Below are 18694 nucleotides of genomic sequence, written 5' to 3' on the forward strand. Positions count from 1 at the left end.
AAAAAGTGTAAAATTGTTGTGGGACATATGACCGTGGGGCAGGGATAGCATATTTTCCCCATTAAGTCATACTATCGGGTCGGGTTTGGGTATATCCATGGGTACAAGATTATATCCATGCCCTATCCACGAACAATCGGGTCGGGTTTGGGCGCCGCCCATGGACACAAAAGCATATCCAAACCCTATCCATTTGGGTCGGATATCCATGGATATCCATGTCCATGGATAAAATTGCCATCCTTAGGCATACACGCGAACAGCGAGCCATCACCCATCTGCTCCCCGCCCATCGTTAGTGCCCGGACAAGCTGCAATGAGGATCACTCCAAGAAGAGCAGCGGCGCTGCGTTGACGTCAACGATGAACAGCACGGTTGCGGATGTCATGGACTGACTACCCAGCTGTTTCACGGTGTAGAAGTACGGAGCCTTGTAATGCTCCGGCCATGGCAGCGTCTATATGGTGGGTGATACCATTTGTGCAACGCGGCCACTACCTCCACCTCGTCCGCGACCAGCATGCCCGTCGGCACGTTCATGTTGGGGAACGCAGTAATTTCAAAATATTTCCTACGCACACGCAAGATCATGGTGATGCACAGCAACGAGAGGGGAGAGTATCATCTACGTACCCTCGTAGACCGTAAGCAGAAGCGTAATGACAATGCGGTTGATGTAGTCGTACGTCTTCACGATCGACCGATCTAGTATCGAAGGTACGGCACCTCCATGATCTGCACACGTTTGGCTCGGTGATGTCCCACGAACTCACGATCCAGTAGAGCTTCGGGGGAGAGCTTCTTCAGCACGATGGCGTGATGACGGTGATGATGTTGCTACCTGAACTGGGCTTCACCTAAGCACCGCTACGATATAACCGAGGTGGATTATGGTAGAGGGGGGCACCGCACACGGCTAAAAGATCAATGATCAACTTGTGTGTCTATGGGGTGCCCCCTCCCCCGTATATAAAGCATTGGAGGAGGAGGAGGGGGCCGGCTTCCTAGGCGCGCCCCAAGGGGAGTCCTACTCCCACCAGGAGTAGGATTCCCCCTTGCCTTGTCGGTTTTAGGAGAGAAGGAAGGAGAGGGAAGAAGGAAGGAAAGGGGGGCCGGCCCCCTCCCAATTTGGATTGGGCTTGGGGGTTCCCCTCCTTTTCTTCTTTCCCCTCTCTTCCACTAAGTCCCAATAAGGCCCATACACCTCCCGGGGGGTTCCGGTAACCTCCTGGTGCTCCAGTATACTCCTGTTTTCACCTAGAACCATTCTGATGTCCAAACATAGGCTTCCAATATATCGATCTTTACATCTCGACCATTTCAAGACTACTTGTCATGTTCGTGATCAAATCCGGGACTCCGAACTACCTTCGGTACATCAAAACACATAAACTTGTAATACCAATCGTCACCGAACGTTAAGCGTGTGAACCCTACAGGTTCGAGAACTATGTAGACATGACCGAGACATGTCTTCGGTCAATAACCAATAGCGGAACCTGGATGCTCATATTGGTTCCTACATATTCTACGAAGATCTTTATCGGTCAAACCGCATAACGATATACGTTGTTCCCTTTGTCATCGGTATGTTACTTGCCCGAGATTCGATCGGCGGTACCTCAATACCTAGTTCAATGTAGTTACTGGCAAGTCTCTTTACTCGTTCCGTAATTCTACATCATGTAACTAACTCATTAGCTACATTTCTTGTAAGGCTTATAGTGATGTACATTACCGAGAGGGGCCAGAGATACCTCTCCGACAATCGGAGTGACAAATCCTAATCTTGATCCATGCCAACTCAACAAACACCATCGGAGACACCTGTAGAGCTCCTTTATAATCACCCAGTTATGTCGTGCCGTTTGATAGCACACAAAGTGTTCCTCCGGTATTAGCGAGTTGCATGATCTCATAGTCATAGGAACATGTATAGTTATGGAGAAAGCAATAGCAACAAACTAAATGATCATCGTGCTAAGCTAACACATGGGTCAAGTCAATCACATCATTCTCTAATGATGTGATCCCGTTAATCAAATGACAACTCATGTCTATGGTTAGGAAACATAACCATCATTGGTTCAACGAGCTAGTTAAGTAGAGGCAAACTAGTGACACTTTGTTTGTCTATGTATTCACACATGTACTTAGTTTCCGGTTAATACAATTATAGCATGAATAATAAACATTTATCATGATATAAGGAAATATAAATAACAATTTTATTATTGCCTCTAGGGCATATTTCCTTCAGTCTCCCATTTGCACTAGAGTCAATAATCTAGATTACATTGTAATGATTCTAACACCCATGGAGTCTTGGTGCTGATCATGTTTTGCTCGTGAGAGAGGCTTAGTCGATGGGTCTGCAACATTAAGATCCGTATGTATCTTGCAAATCTCTATGTCTCCCTCCTTGACTTGATCACGAATGGAATTGAAGCGTCTCTTGATGTGCTTGGTTCTCTTGTGAAATCTGGATTCCTTTGCCAAGACAATTGCACCAGTATGGTCACAAAAGATTTTCACTGGACCCGATGCACTAGGTATGACACCTAGATCGGATGTGAACTCCTTCATCCAGACTCCTTCATTTGCTGCTTTCGAAGCATATATGTATTCCGCTTCACACGTAGATCCCGCCATAACGCTCTGCTTGGAACTGCACCAACTGACAGCTCCACCATTTAATAAAAACACGTATCTCGTTTGTGACTTAGAGTCATCCGGATCAGTGTCAAAGCTTGCATCGATGTAACCATTTACGATGAGCTCTTTGTCACCTCCATATACGAGAAACATATCCTTAGTCCTTTTCAGGTATTTCAGGATGTTCTTGGCCACTGTCTAGTGATCCACTTCTGGATTACTTTGCTACCTCCCAGCTAAACTTATAGCAAGGCACACATCAGGTCTGGTACACAACATTGCATACATGATAGAGCCTATGGCTGAAGCATAGGGAACACCTTTCATTTTCTCTCTATCTTCTGCAGTGGTCGGGCATTGAGTCTAACTCAACTTCACACCTTGTAATACAGGCAAGAACCCTTTCTTTGCCTGATCCATTTTGAACTTCTTCAAAACTTTATCAAGGTATGTGCTTTGTGAAAGTCCAATCAAGTGTATTGACCTATCTCTATAGATATTGATGCCCAATATATAAGAAGCTTCACCGAGGTCTTTCATTGAAAAATTCTTATTCAAGTATCCTTTTATGATATTCAGAAATTCAGTATCATTTCTGATCAACAATATGTCATCTACATATAATATTAGAAATGCTACGGAGCTCCCACTCACTTTCTTGTAAATACAGGCTTCTCCAAAAGTCTGTATAAAACCATATGCTTTGATCACACTATCAAAGCGTATATTCCAACTCCGAGAGGCTTGCACCAGTCCATAAATGGATCGCTAGAGGTTGCACACTTTGTTGGTACCTTTTGGATCGACAAAACCTTCTGGTTGTATCATACAACTCTTCTTTAAGGTATCCATTAAGGAATGCAGTTTTGACATCCATTTGCCAAATTTCATAATCATAAAATGCGGCAATTGCTAACATGATTCGGACGGACTTAAGCATTGCTACGGGTGAGAAAGTCTCATCATAGTCAACTCCTTGAACTTTTCGAAAACCTTTCGCAACAAGTCGAGCTTTGTAGACAATAACGTTAGCTTCAGCGTCAGTCTTCTTCTTGAAGATCCATTTATTCTCTATGGCCTGCCGGTCATCGGGCAAGTCAACCAAAGTCCACACTTTGTTCTCATACATGGATCCCATCTCAGATTTCACGGCTTCAAGCCATTTTGTCGAATCTGGGCTCATCATCGCTTCCTCATAGTTCGTAGGTTCGTCATGGTCAAGTAACATGACTTCCAGAACAGGATTACCGTACCACTCTGGTGTGGATCTTACTCTAGTTGACCTACGAGGTTCAGTAGTAACTTGATCAGAAGTTTCATGATCATCATCATTAGCTTCCTCACTTACTGATGTAGGAATCACTGGAACTGATTTTAGTGATGAACTACTTTCCAATAAGGGAGAAGGTACAATTACCTCGTCAAGTTCTACTTTCCTCCCACTCACTTCTTTCGAGAGAAACTCCTTCTCTAGAAAGGATCCATTCTTAGCAACGAATATCTTGCCTTCGGATCTGTGATAGAAGGTATACCCAACAGTCTCCTTTGGGTATCCTGTGAAGACACATTTCTCCGATTTGGGTTCAAGCTTATCAGGTTGAAGCTTTTTCACATAAGCATCGCAGCCCCAAACTTTAAGAAACGACAACTTGGGTTTCTTGCCAAACCACAGTTCATAAGGTGTCATCTCGACGGATTTAGATGGTGCCCTATTTAACGTGAATGCAGCTGTCTCTAAAGCATACCTCCAAAATGATAGCGGTAAATCAGTGAGAGACATCATAGATCGCACCATATCTAGTAAAGTATGATTACGACGTTCAGACACACCATTACGCTGTGGTGTTCCAGGTGGCGTGAGTTGCGAAACTATTCTGCATTGTTTCAAATGAAGTCCAAACTTATAACTCAAATATTTGCCTCCGCGATCAGATCATAGAAACTTGATTTTCTTGTTACGATGATTTTCCACTTCACTCTGAAATTCTTTGAACTTTTCAAAGGTTTCAGACTTATGTTTCATTAAGTAGATATACCCATATCTGCTCAAATCATCTGTGAAGGTGAGAAAATAACGATATCCGCCGCGAGCTTCAATGTTCATTGGACCTCATACATCACTATGTATGATTTACAATAACTCTATTGCTCGCTCCATTGTTCCGGAGAACGGAGTTTTAGTCATCTTGCCCATGAGGCATGGTTCGCAAGTACCAAGTGATTCATAATCAAGTGATTCCAGAAGTCTATCAGAATGGAGTTTCTTCATGCGCTTTACACCAATATGAACTAAACGGCAGTGCCACAAATAAGTTGCACTATCATTATCAACTCTGCATCTTTTGGCTTCAATACTATGAACATGTGTATCACTACTATCAAGATTTATTAAAAATAGAACACTCATCAGGGGTGCATGACCATAAAAGATATTACTCATATAAATAGAACAACCATTATTCTCTGATTTAAATGAATAACCATCTCGCATCAAACAAGATCCAGATATAATGTTCATGCTCAATGTTGGCACCAAATAATAATTATTTAGGTCTAAAACTAATCCCGAAGGTAGATGTAGAGGTAGCGTGCCAACGGCGATCACATCGACTTTGGAACCATTTCCCACGTGCATCGTCACCTCGTCCTTAGCCAATCTTCACTTAATCCGTAGCCCCTGTTTTGAGTTGCAAATGTTAGCAACTAAACCAATATCAAATACATAGGCACTACTGCGAGCATTAGTAAGGTACACATCAATAACATGTATATCAAATATACCTTTCACTTTGCCATCCTTCTTCTCCGCCAAATACTTGGGGCAGTTCCGCTTCCAGTGACCAGTTCCTTTGCAGTAGAAGCACTCAGTCTCAGGCTTAGGACCATACTTGGGTTTCTTCACTTGAGCAGCAACTGCTTGCTGTTCTTCTTGAAGTTCCCCTTCTTCCCTTTACTCTTTTTCTTGAAACTGGTGGTCTTGTTGACCATCAACACTTGATGCTCCTTCTTGATTTCTACCTCCACAGCCTTTAGCATTGCGAAGAGCTCAGGAATCGTCTTATCCATCCCTTGCATATTATAGTTCATCAAGAAGCTCTTGTAGCTTGGTGGCAGTGATTGAAGAACTCTGTCAATGACACTATCATTAGGAAGATTAACTCCCAGTTGAGTCAAGTGGTTGTGGTACCCAGACATTCTGAGTATATGTTCACTGACAGAATTATTCTCCTCCATCTTGCAGTTGTAGAACTTATTGGAGACTTCATATCTCTCAATCCAGGCATTTGCATGAAATATTAACTTCAACTCCTGAAACATCTCATATGCTCCATGAAGTTCAAAACATCGTTGAAGTCCTGGTTCTATGCCGTAAAGCATGGCACACTGAACTATCGAGTAGTCATCACCTTTGCTCTGCCAAGTGTTCATAACATCTAGCGTTGCTCCTGCAGCGGGTTTGTCACCTAGCAGTACTTCCAGGATGTGATTATTCTGTGCAGCAATGAGGATAATCCTCAAGTTATGGACCCAGTCTGTGTAGTTGCTACCATCATATTTCAACTTAGCTTTCTCTAGGAATGCATTAAAATTCAACGGAACAAAAACACGGGCCATCTATCTACAACAACATAGACATGCAAAATACTATCAGGTACTAAGTTCATGATAAATTAAAGTTCAATTAATCAAATTACTTAAGAACTCCCACTTAGATAGACATCTCTCTAATCATCTAAGTGATCACGTGATCCATATCAACTATACCATGTCCGATCATCACATGGGATGGAGTAGTTTCCAATGGTGAACATCACTATGTAAATCATATCTACTATATGATTCACGCTCGACCTTTCGGTCTCTAGTGTTTCGAGGCCATATCTGCATATGCTAGGCTCATCAAGTTTAACCCGAGTATTCCGCGTGTGCAAAACTGGCTTGCACCCGTTGTATGTGAACGTAGAGCTTATCACACCCGATCATCACGTGCTGTCTCGGCACGACGAACTATAGCAACGGTGCATACTCAGGGAGAACACTTATACCTTGAAATTTAGTGAGAGATCATCTTATAATGCTACCACCGAACTAAGTAAAATAAGATGCATAAAGGATAAACATCACATGAATTCAATATAACTGATATGATATGGCCATCATCATCTTGTGCCTTTGATCTCCATCTCCAAAGCACCGTCATGATCACCATCGTCACCGGCTTGACACCTTGATCTCCATCAAAGCATCATTGTCGTCTCACCAACTATTGCTTCTACGACTATCACTACCGCTTCCTGATAAAGTAAAGCAATTACATGGCGAATGCATTTCATACAATAAAGCGACAACCATATGGCTCCTGCCAGTTGCCGATAACTGTGTTACAAAACATGATCATCTCATACAACAAAATTTAGCATCATGTCTTGACCATACCACATCACAACATGCCCTGCAAAAACAAGTTAGATGTTCTCTACTTTGTTGTTGCAAGTTTTACGTGGCTGCTACGGGCTGAGCAAGAACCGTTCTTACCTACTCATCAAAAACCACAACGCGGTATAGTGATTGCTTTTTGATCTTCAGAAAGAACCCTGTTCAATTAATCCTATTCAACTAAAGCTGGAGAAACAGACACCCACTAGCCACCTATGTGCGAAGCACGTCGGTAGAACTGATAACCCACAAGTATAGGGGGTCGCAATAGTTTTCGAGGGTAGAGTATTCAACCCAACTTTATTGATTCGACACAAGGGGAGCCAAAGAATATTCACAAGTATTAGCAGCTGAGTTGTCAATTTAACCACACCTGGAAACTTAATATTTGTAGCAAGGTATTTAGTAGCAAAGTAATATGATAGTAGTGGTAAAGATAGCAAAAGTAACGGTAGCAAAAGTAATGTTTTTGGTATTTTGTAGTGATGACAACAATAACAACGAAAAAGTAAATAAGCGAAGAACAATATATGGAAAGCTCATAGGAAATGGAGCGGTGATGGAGAATTATGCCGGATGCGGTTCGTCATGCAATAGTCATAACCTAGGGTGACACAGAACTAGCTCCAGTTCATCAATGTAATGTAGGCATGTATTCCGAATATAGTCATACGTGCTTATGGAAAAGAACTTGCATGACATCTTTTGTCCTACCCTCCCGTGGCAGCGGGGTCCTAGAGGAAACTAAGGGATATTAAGGCCTCCTTTTAATAGAGTACCGGAACAAAGCATTAACATATAGTGAATACATGAACTCCTCAAACTACGGTCATCACCGGTAAGTATCCCGATTATTGTCACTTCGGGGTTAACGGATCATAACACATAATAGGTGACTATAGACTTGCAAGATAGGATCAAGAACTCTCATATATTGATGAAAACATAATAGGTTCAAATCTGAAATCATGGCACTCGGGCCCTAGTGACAAGCATTAAGCATAGCAAAGTCATAGCAACATCAATCTCAAAACATAGTGGATACTACGGATCAAACCCTAACAAAAGTAACTCGATTACATGATAAATCTCATCCAACCCATCACCGTCTAGCAAGCCTACGATGGAATTACTCACACACGGCGGTGAGCATCATGAAATTGGTGATGGAGGATGGTTGATGATGACGATGGCGACGAATCCCCCTCTCTGGAGCCCCGAACGGACTCCAGATCAGCCCTCCCGAGAGAGTTTAGGATTTGGCGGCGGCTCCGTATCGTAAAACGCGATGAATCCTTCTCTCCTGGTTTTTTCTCCCCGAAAGTGAATATATGGAGTCCAGGTTGAGGTCGGTGGAGCGTCAGGGGGCCCACAAGGCAGGGGGGCGCCCAGGGGGGCAGGCGCGCCCCCACCCTCGTGGACAGGTGGGGCACCCCCTGACGTGGATCTTCCTTCCAATATTCATTATATATTCCAAAATAATGCTCCGTTGATTTTCAGGTCATTCCGAGAACTTTTATTTCTACACAAAAATAACACCATGGCAATTCTGCTGAAAACAGCGTCCGTCCGGGTTAGTTCCATCCAAATCATGCAAGTTAGAGTCCAAAACAAGGGCAAAAGTGTTTGGAAAAGTAGATACGGCGGAGACGTATTAACTCCCCCAAGCTTAAACCTTTGCTTGTCCTCAAGCAATTCAGTTGATAAACTGAAAGTGGTAAATAAAAACTTTTACAAACTTTGTTTGCTCTTGTTGTTGTAAATATGTAAAGCCAGCATTGAAGTTTTCAGCAACGATTATGAACTAACCATATTCACAATAACATTTAGGTCTCATGTTTACTCATATAAATGTCATAATCAACTAGCGAGCAATAATAATAAATCTCGGATGACAACACTTTCTCAAAACAATCATAATATGATATAACAAGATGGTATCTCGCTAGCCCTTTCTGAGACCGCAAAACATAAATGCAGAGCACCTTTAAAGATCAAGGACTGACTAGACATTGTAATTCATGGTAAAAGAGATCAAGTCAAGTCATACTCAATGTAGACTAATAGTAATACATGCAAATGACAGCGGTGCTCTCCAACTGGTGCTTTTTAATAAGAAGACGATGACTCAACATAAAAGTAAATAGATAGGCCCTTCGCAGAGGGAAGCAGGGATTTGTAGAGGTGCCAGACCTCAGTTTTGAAATAGATATGAATAATATTTTGAGCGTTATACTTTCATTGTCAACATAACAATTGAGAGATGGCGATATCTTCCATTGAAAGTGCAATCATGCCCTTAATCGTATTTTGATGTTGATGACAACATGCATATTGAGACTAATCATGTTTATCGAGTATTTCTCAGGATTATGTCCCAAGGGCTATGTGTGTGTGGATCATGAGTAAGGACATAGCAACATATATCACCCAAGAGCAGAGACACAAGACAAAGATAAAAATCTTCGGCTCCTTGTTTTCGGTTTTGCTCTTGAGTGTAGGGATCCCGCACTATTAAGAGGGGATCGATGGTTTTCGCGAAAGAACTTGCTCAAAACCACAAAATTCCCTCTCATACCATCTCATAAATTCTTCCTCTAACTTGTGCAAAAGTGGTAGTAGGTTTCCAAGCTAAAAGGTCCAACTTTCACCGGACGTCCGAAGTCTACGGACGTCTGGCATCTTTCAACAAACCAGACATCTGACTCTCTCCAGTCGTCCGGTGAGTCTGCACCGAACTGAAATTAGCGGAAGACCGGTCACACCAGATGTCCGGTCACCGGATGTCAGCTCACTTCCGGATATCCGGTGCACTCCAACAGAACTACAATTAACGGATGTCCGATGACACCGGACGTCCGGGATCTGGACGACCGGCGCCTTCCAGATGTCCGCTACATGTGTTGTTTTCATGATTAGATTTATACTCCAGCGAGCGGACGACCGGCTTCCCAGCCGGACGTCCGGTCCGATCTATGTCACCGGTCGTACGGTACCCACCGGACGTCCGGTAGCTCCTGTGCCTTAAGTGGCCAAATGGCTAGCTTTTCACTACCACTATATATAGCCTTTCTTCCCCTTCGGGATGGGCGACCACTCACATTGAACAAATCCTAGAACACATTACACTCTCTCTCTCACTCCTCCACACCAAATCTTAGATCCCCAAGGGATTTGAGAGTATTTGAGAGAAGTTGTCCGACCAAGTGATTGATCCACTCCTTCCCCTTCTTTGCACCAAAGGAATTTGTGACTTGAGCAAGTCTTGAGCTTTTCCCATCGTTCTTGTTACTCTTGGAGGTTGGAGACTCCTAGGCGGTAGGAGTCTTTCGGAGAGGAATCAACCTTTGTGATTACCCACCGGAAAAGTTTGTGAGGGTTTGGAGACCACCCCAAGGTCTACCACTAGTGGTTGAGAAACGCCTTCGTGGTGTTGTCTCAAAGAGAGAACAGGGTGAGCCTTTGTGGCGTTGGTGTGCCTTCGTGGTAACACCCACCTCTCTAAACGGTGACGTAGCTTCCCTCCAAGGAAGTGAACATCGGCTTACATCCTCGTCTCTCGGAGTTGCGGTTATCCCTAACCTTAACTCTCTGCTTGTGGTTACTTGTCTCATCTGCACTTACCTAAATCATATTGTGTTAGTCTACTCATTTACTTGTATTACTTGATTATATTGTTTAGCTCTTAGCCTCACACTTGCAATTGTTAGGCTCACTTTCATATTCCGCACTATTGCCTAAAATTGCCAAGTAACAATTAAAATTTGTATTTGTACCTATTCACCCCCCTCTAGGTCCATCTCGATCCTTTCAATTGGTATCAGAGCCTCGTGCTCTATTCTTGTGGCTTAACCGCCCTAGAGCGAGATGAACCCCGATGGGACTCCCTTTGTTGTAGATCCGAAGGATAAAGGCGAGGCTTCTTCTAAAGTCAAGACCTTTACTTCTAAGGATCTAGAACGGGCCCTTGCTAAGCAAAAGGAGGAGCATGATGCTTCTGTAGAGGCCTTGGTCCAAATGAGGATAGCCACATTGTCCACGGTGCTTGCACCACTTTCGGGTGGTGCGGCTTCGAGACCAACTGTGCCTACTCCGTCACTTGGTCAACAACCTCCTAGCAATGAACACTCTAGTGTTCCTTGGCTTTATGCAAGACCCCAAGTTGAGAAACCAAAATATAACTCTCAAGGCAAACCTCCTTTCCTTGACTCCACTTCCGATTTTGCTTTGTGGAGAGTTGCTATGCAGGATCATCTTCGATTTGGAAACGATGAGATGCTAGAGATCTTGGAGTATGGTTATCATGTGGTTGATCCAAAGAATCCTACACCAAGAGAAATTTATGACAAGAATCTGAATGACACGGCAATCATGTGTATAAGGAGAGGTATGCATGAAAAGCAAAGGAGACCTTTCATACACATCACAAGTGCCAAGGAATTATGGGAAAGTATCATAAGATCCAGGACCGGTACCTCCACCCTTCAGAGTGCTCAGTATGAAATTGCCAAGGGGCAATTGCAAAACTTTTGTATGGAGAAAGGTGAAACTCCAAATCAACTCCTTGAGCGTCTCATGACTCTCACCGCTGATATTGAGTCATGTGAGTGTGACAAGACACAAGATGGATTCAACATGACTAAGCGATTCCTTGTGGACAAGTTGCTCCATGCTCTTGCTCCATATCACCATCAGATGGTATGGGACATAAGACAACAGCATGCCTTCAAGGAAATGACTACAGATGACATCATATCCACTTTCCAACTATTTGAAGAGTCAAAGGCAAATGCTACAAAACATCTTGACATGCATGGCACCCCATCGTCGAAGATCAATCTTGCATTGAAGGCCAAGCATGTATGTGAAGATGAGCAAAGTGAAGAAGAAGAAGATGATGATGATGAAGAAGATGGTGATGAGGTTGAATCCGATGAGGGCCCTTCATATGAAGACATGGCTCTCTTTGTCAAGAAGTTTAGCGCGGGAAAATTCAAGGGAAGGTTTCAAAAGAAGAAAGTAAGAAAATGCTACAACTGTGGAGAAACCAACCACTTCTCCAACGAGTGCCCTTATGAGAAGAGAGAGGATAAACCAAGGTTTCCCAAGACCTTTCCCAAGAAGAAGTTACCAAATCCTTTGAACTCCAAGCTCAAGAAGAGAGATGGGAAAGCAATGGTTGCTCAAGAAGAATCCGATCCTGATGATGTTAGTGGTGTTGCCGGAGTTGCTCAAGATTCTCAAAACACATTGAGGCTAGTCAACAAGAGTGGTGAAGTTGTCACCTACAACTACATGAAGGATTACAAGGGCAACGCTCACAAGTGTCTCATGGCAAAGGTCGTGGTAGAAGATGGAGAGGACCAACACTCTCCTGACAAGGTCAAGGTAACCCCACGATCAAACTCTCCTTTTTTCACTCCTCCTACTCCTAGTGATGAGTATCTTGATGCGGAGGATAGGTATGAGGATGATGATATAAATGATCCTATGCTTGCTAAACTAAATAAGTTCATGTGCTCTCTTAAAGGAAAGAAGCTCACTATGTTTCGTATGCTTATGGAGATGGTGAGTAAGCACACCATTTCCATTAAGGAACTCGAAACCCTCGTCACCGAGGAAAAGGAAAAATGTGAAATCCTTGAGCGGAAAGTCCAATATGAGGAAGCACGCAATGATGAACTATGCTTAAAAATTGGTGCAAACATTGATGTTCATACTAGAGATCTTGCCTCCTTGAAAAAGGCTATCGACTCTTGCGAAGAGTTGATGAATGATAAAAGTAAGCTTGTAAAGTCTAATGCTTCTCTCTCTAAGGATTGTGAGCTCCTATCCATGTCCCTCAAGACTAAGGAAGAAGAGCTCACCCTTCTTACAAAGAGTTTTGAGACACTCAAGCTTACTTATCTTGAAACTCTAGCCAAGGCTTACTCTTCTCCTATTATCAATGTTGATGCTTGTACTACTAACTCTAGTAGTGATCTAGCATCTATTCTTGAGGAGAATCGCTTTCTCAAAGCTCAAATCGAGAAAGGGCTCATGACATGTGCTCAAGGGCAAAAGAACCTTAATGAGGTGTTGAGCCAACACATTGAAGTGTTTGCCAAAGAAGGACTCGGGTTTGACCCAAGCACAAGCAAGAAGAAGACATCCTCTCAAAAGTGCACCATCCCTCTAGAAGAAACTTTTGAACAAGAAGGGCACAAGGAGAAAGGTAAGGTTGTTTGTGGGAAGGCCACAAGGGGCATGCCCACTGTCATCAAGCCAAAAGGGTTCATGCCTCCATCCTATGTTCTTTGTAAGACTAAGGATGGGGAAGTTTGTGCAAAGTTTGTTGGTCCTCGAAATGCATTTCGGTTTTATGCTATTTGGGTCCCTAAGACCCTTGTGACTAACTTGAGAGGTCCCATTGCAAAATGGGTGCCTCTAACCAAGTAATAACTGTGTGTAGGTTGCCTTCTCCGGTGGAGTAAAATGGGTGATTGATAGTGGATGTACCAATCATATGAACGGAGATAGCAAGTTGCTCTAAGATTTCATGGAAGCTATTCAACCATTTATGAGCATTATGTTTGGTGGAGGATCAAAAGGACAGGTACTCGGTTTGGGTAAGGTGGCTATCACAAATGACATGTCTCTTGCAAATGTCATGCTTGTCCAATCCCTTAAATACCATTTGCTTTCTGTTCGCCAATTGGCCTCTGTTGGTTATGATACACTATTTGGACTAACGGATGTGAAAGTCTTTAAGAGAGATACTCTCGAAGTGGCCTTTGTTGGAGAGTTGGATGGCAACCTTTACACAGTTGATTTCTCGAAAGAGAGCACATTCCATCCAACTTGTCTAATGGCCAAGGCCGACAAGGGGTGGCTATGGCATCGCCAGCTAGCCCATGTCGGCATGAGAAATCTTCAAGATCTCTTAAAGGGAAATCACATCCTTGGACTAACAAATGTCTCTTTTGAGAAAGATCGTGTGTGTAGTGCATGCATAGCCGGGAAGCAACATCAATCAAAGCACCCACCCAAGAATATTGTGTCTACTTCAAGGCCTTTGGAGCTTCTTCATGTGGATCTGTTTGGGCCTATAGTCTTGGTTGGAAAAAGTATGGACTTGTCATTGTGGATGATTACTCAAGATACACATGGGTGTTTTTCCTCAAGTCCAAAGACGAGACGAAGATCACCTTCATTGATTTTGCCAAGCAAGCACAACGCAAGTTTGACAAAGAAATCATGGCAATAAGAAGTGATAATGGTTCCGAGTTCAAGAATTACACCTTGGAAGGATTTCTTAGTGATGAAGGGATTGAGCATCAATATTCAGCTCCATACACTCCCCAACAAAATGGTGTTGCAGAAAGGAAGAACCGCACCCTTGTGGATATGGCAAGGTCCATGTTGGATGAATACAAGTCGCCACATAGTTTTTGGGCCGAGGTCGTCAACACTGCATGTCATGCTTCAAACCGGCTCTTCCTCCGCACGATATTTGAAAAGACTCCATATGAGCTCCTGACCGGGAACAAGCCAAATGTCAAGTACTTTCGTGTATTTGGGTGTAAATGCTTCATCCTCAAAAAAAAAGAGAGGTTAGGAAAATTTCAATCTAAAACCATTGAGGGCATATTTGTTGGTTATGGATCAAACTCTCACGCCTATAGAGTCTACAACAAATCCAATGGATGTGTTGTAGAAACTTGTGACGTGGTGTTTGATGAATTTAATGGCTCCCATGGGGAGCAAGTTGATCTAAGTGATGTAGGTGAAGAAGATTCTTCTCAAGATATCTTGACGATGGGTGTTGGTGCACTTCTTCCAATGGAACAAGACCCTCATGATGATGAAGAAGAAGATGAAGGCCTCACACACCATCAAACTACTTCCACACCCATACCACCACAAGCACCTATTACTAAATCAATGCCCTTAGTCCAAGTACAAGATGATGATCAAGTTCCTCTTCATGATAATCATCAAGAACAAGATCATCCTCAAGGGAAAGAACAAGAAAGTGCAATCATTGACAATGAACCTCAACAAATGCAAGAAGAAGAAGAAGATCTTCCACCACACATTAATGATCCATATGTTGAGGACGTGGATGATGGACATGAAGTTGAATCTCGCAAACCTTAACCTCCATCATGCCTCGAGTGGCCGGTCGTATTAATGTTGATAAAATCCTCACCGGCATATCGGAAGGTAGAGTCACTCGTAAACAATTGACAAACTTTTGTGCTCACTTCTCTTTTGTGTCTAGTGTCGAGACTCTCAAGGTACAAGATGTGTTGATAGACAATGATTGGCTTATTGCTATGCAAGAAGAGTTGAATAGTTTTGAGCGCAATCAAGTGTGGTCATTAGTCAAGAGGCCAACTACGGAACACAACGTCATTGGAACAAAGTGGATTTTCAAGAACAAGCAAGATGAGAATGGCGTAATCATCCGCAACAAGGCAAGGTTAGTGGCACAAGGATACTCACATCATAAGGCTTTGTATGGCCTCAAACAAGCACCTCGTGCTTGGTATGATCATCTTAAGAAGTTTCTACTCGATGATGGTTTTGTGAGATGGGTGATCGACCCCACTCTTTTTACTAAGAGGGACAAAGGTGATTTGATCTTATGCCAAATCTATGTGGATGATATCATTTTTGGTTCTCCTAATATTCATTTATGCAAGAAGTTTGCGGCATCAATGACCAAGAATTTTGAAATTTCACTCAATGCGGATTTGAAGTTCTTCCTCGGTTTTCAAATTCAACAATTTCAAGAAGGAATTTTCTTGTCTCAAGCCAAATACCTCAAGGATATCCTAGCAAAATTTGGCATGTCTGATGCTAGCCCATGTAAGACCCCCATGCCAACCAAAATTGTACTCACTGAAGACTCAAACGGTATCCCCTTCGACCCATCTAAATACCGCTCTATGATTGGTTCATTGCTTTATCTTTGTGTATCTAGACCAGACATCATGTTTAGTGTATGCATGTGTGCTAGATTTCAAGCTTCCCCTAGGGAAAGCCATCATAAGGTGGTTAAGCACATTCTTAGATACCTTGTTCACACCCCAAAGTTGGGTCTATGGTACCCCAAGGATGCTCAGTTTGATCTCATTGGGTACACGGATGCGGATTGGGCTGGAGACAAAGTGGATCGTAAATCCACCTCCGGTGCATGTCAATTTCTTGGACGCTCCTTGGTAAGTTGGTCCTCGAAGAAGCAAAATTGTGTTGCCCTCTCCACTGCCGAAGCTGAATATATTGCAACCGCCAGTTGTGCAACTCAGTTACTATGGATGAGGCAAACTTTGAAGGATTACGGTATCACCTATAGACATGTGCCTCTTCTATGTGATAATGGAAGTGCCATTAATATTGCTGAGAACCCCAAAGATCATACCCGCACCAAGCACATTGACATTAGGTACCACTTCCTGAGAGATCATGTGGAGAAGGGTGATATTGACATTGCTCATGTTGGCACAGATATGCAACTTGCAGATATTTTCACCAAGCCATTGGATGAGGCAAGATTTTGCCAACTTAGGCGTGAACTTGGTATCTTGGACCTTGACAACATTATGTGAAAACTAGTACTCATGCATGCATTGTCATAATGTCATGTCTCTATGTAGGCATATATTTAGGGGGAGACACTCAACTCATGCGTTCTCTCACCCTATGAAATGCATAAAAAGAACAAACACTCTCAAAGCTACCATGTTACTCTACCTATGGTGCTTTCAATGATGGCGTAGCGATTATGGACCCAAAGTTCAAATCTTTGCAGTGTCATGTCACATATACTCATACATGGTGGCATCAGCCACCGCCTTGTCATTAGAACAACATGTGAGCAGTATGTGTGTTTATTATTGTTGGCTTAGGAAACTCATTGCTTCATCTAGGGTGTCCTTGCATCCTACTACATATGTCACTCATCATCTCTCCATCATTGCCATTAGCACCAACTATGGCACCCTAGTCTTCCTCGAAAAGATATATATAAAAAAACCACCGGACGTCCGTCAAGACTGGACGTCCATCAAATCCTTTCTGGTGCTCTTGCACTGGTCGTCTGATCTATACCGGTCATCCGTAAAAATTTCTCTGGTGCCCTATTACCAGTCGTCCGCTGTAACCGGACTTCCGTTAAATACTGCTCTGTCTAAACGCGTCGGATGTCCGTTTTTTGCCGGTCATCCGCTACTTCTCGTGTCAGGTTGCCCTCTCAGGTCCCGGACGTCCGGTTCACACCGGATGTCTGGTACGGGTCTCGCCCGCCTATATATACTTGGGCGTGTGATCCGGTCAATTCTAAAACCTAACTCCTCTCGCCGCCGCCGCCGCACTCTCTCCTTGCTGCGTTCACGGGCTGGATCCCTCGCTGCTGGGACCCCGTTTCGTCCCTTCCTACCTTCGTCGCGCCTCCTACCTGGTGCGGTGAGCGTGGATCGACCGGACCTTCAGATCCGGTCAACACGACCGCTCTTCTCTCGACTCGGCCGGTTTCGGGGGAAATCTCTTCTCCGCCGCATTTTCTCCTCGACCTCCCGAGGTAGCAACTTTTTTTCTTTCCCCCATTGCTCTAACCTTCTTGACCTATGGTGATTTTTAAGATTTGGAGTCTCCTCCTTCCCTAGGTAGCAATGCCACGGACAAAGCGCTCTGCTCGAAACCAGGTCACCGCTGGAGGCTCTCGTCCGTCTCGTCGTGGTGGGTCCGATGATTCACAGGAGCACGCTCGTCCTCGGAAGCGTGCCGCTCACCCTTGCAGCTCCACTAGCGCCTCTTCGACGGAAGAATCCGACTACGAGGATGAATTGGAAGAAATTGAGGAACCCACTTATGTTGCTGTTCGCACCACTGCACCCAAGCTTGGAACTCGTCGGCCCACATTCAAGCCTCCTCCTCCTCCGGTTCAACCTCCAGGTGTTGCCCGTCACATCTCTCTTGAACCTCCACACCCTCACGGTCGCATCATTAAACGGTTCAATGAGGTTCCCATCGCTTCTTACCTTAAGCTTCGTCGTGATGTAAATCAATTCACTGTTCTTAGTGATTCACAGGATGCTCGTTTTCGCACAAATGTCCAAGCCGACATTTTCACCACCATAGTCATTCCTAAAGGGTTATCTATCCATATGTGCATCGACTTAGAGCATATCCGCACTCATCCGGAGAAATATCCGGGAGCCATTGAGCTCATTGAGTCCTCCAGTCTTGCTGCACCATTTGAATTCCAACATGATTTTAACTATGCTGCAATTCATCAATTCTATGCCACTTGTTACTTTGGTCCCGATAAAACTGTCACTTGGATGACCTCTGACACCATGCTCACGGCATCCTATGCTCAATTTGTTGCTGCTCTTGGTTTTCCTGACACAGGGTTCAAAATCCATAAGGATGACCCTAACCATAAGCCCAAGAGCATAGAGGTCTGTGCAGATCTTCTCAAGCCCATAAGTGAAATGTCTAATCAGGAGAAACATAAGGGCCTGAACCAAGTTTCAATTTGGCGCTCACCCTTCTACATCATTTTTCAGTGTGTTATTCGCACGATATATGCCAAGATGGGTGACAAGGGGTCAT

The sequence above is a fragment of the Triticum dicoccoides genome, chromosome 2A, assembly GCF_002162155.2.
Source record: "Triticum dicoccoides isolate Atlit2015 ecotype Zavitan chromosome 2A, WEW_v2.0, whole genome shotgun sequence".
Taxonomy (NCBI): Eukaryota; Viridiplantae; Streptophyta; class Magnoliopsida; order Poales; family Poaceae; genus Triticum; species Triticum dicoccoides.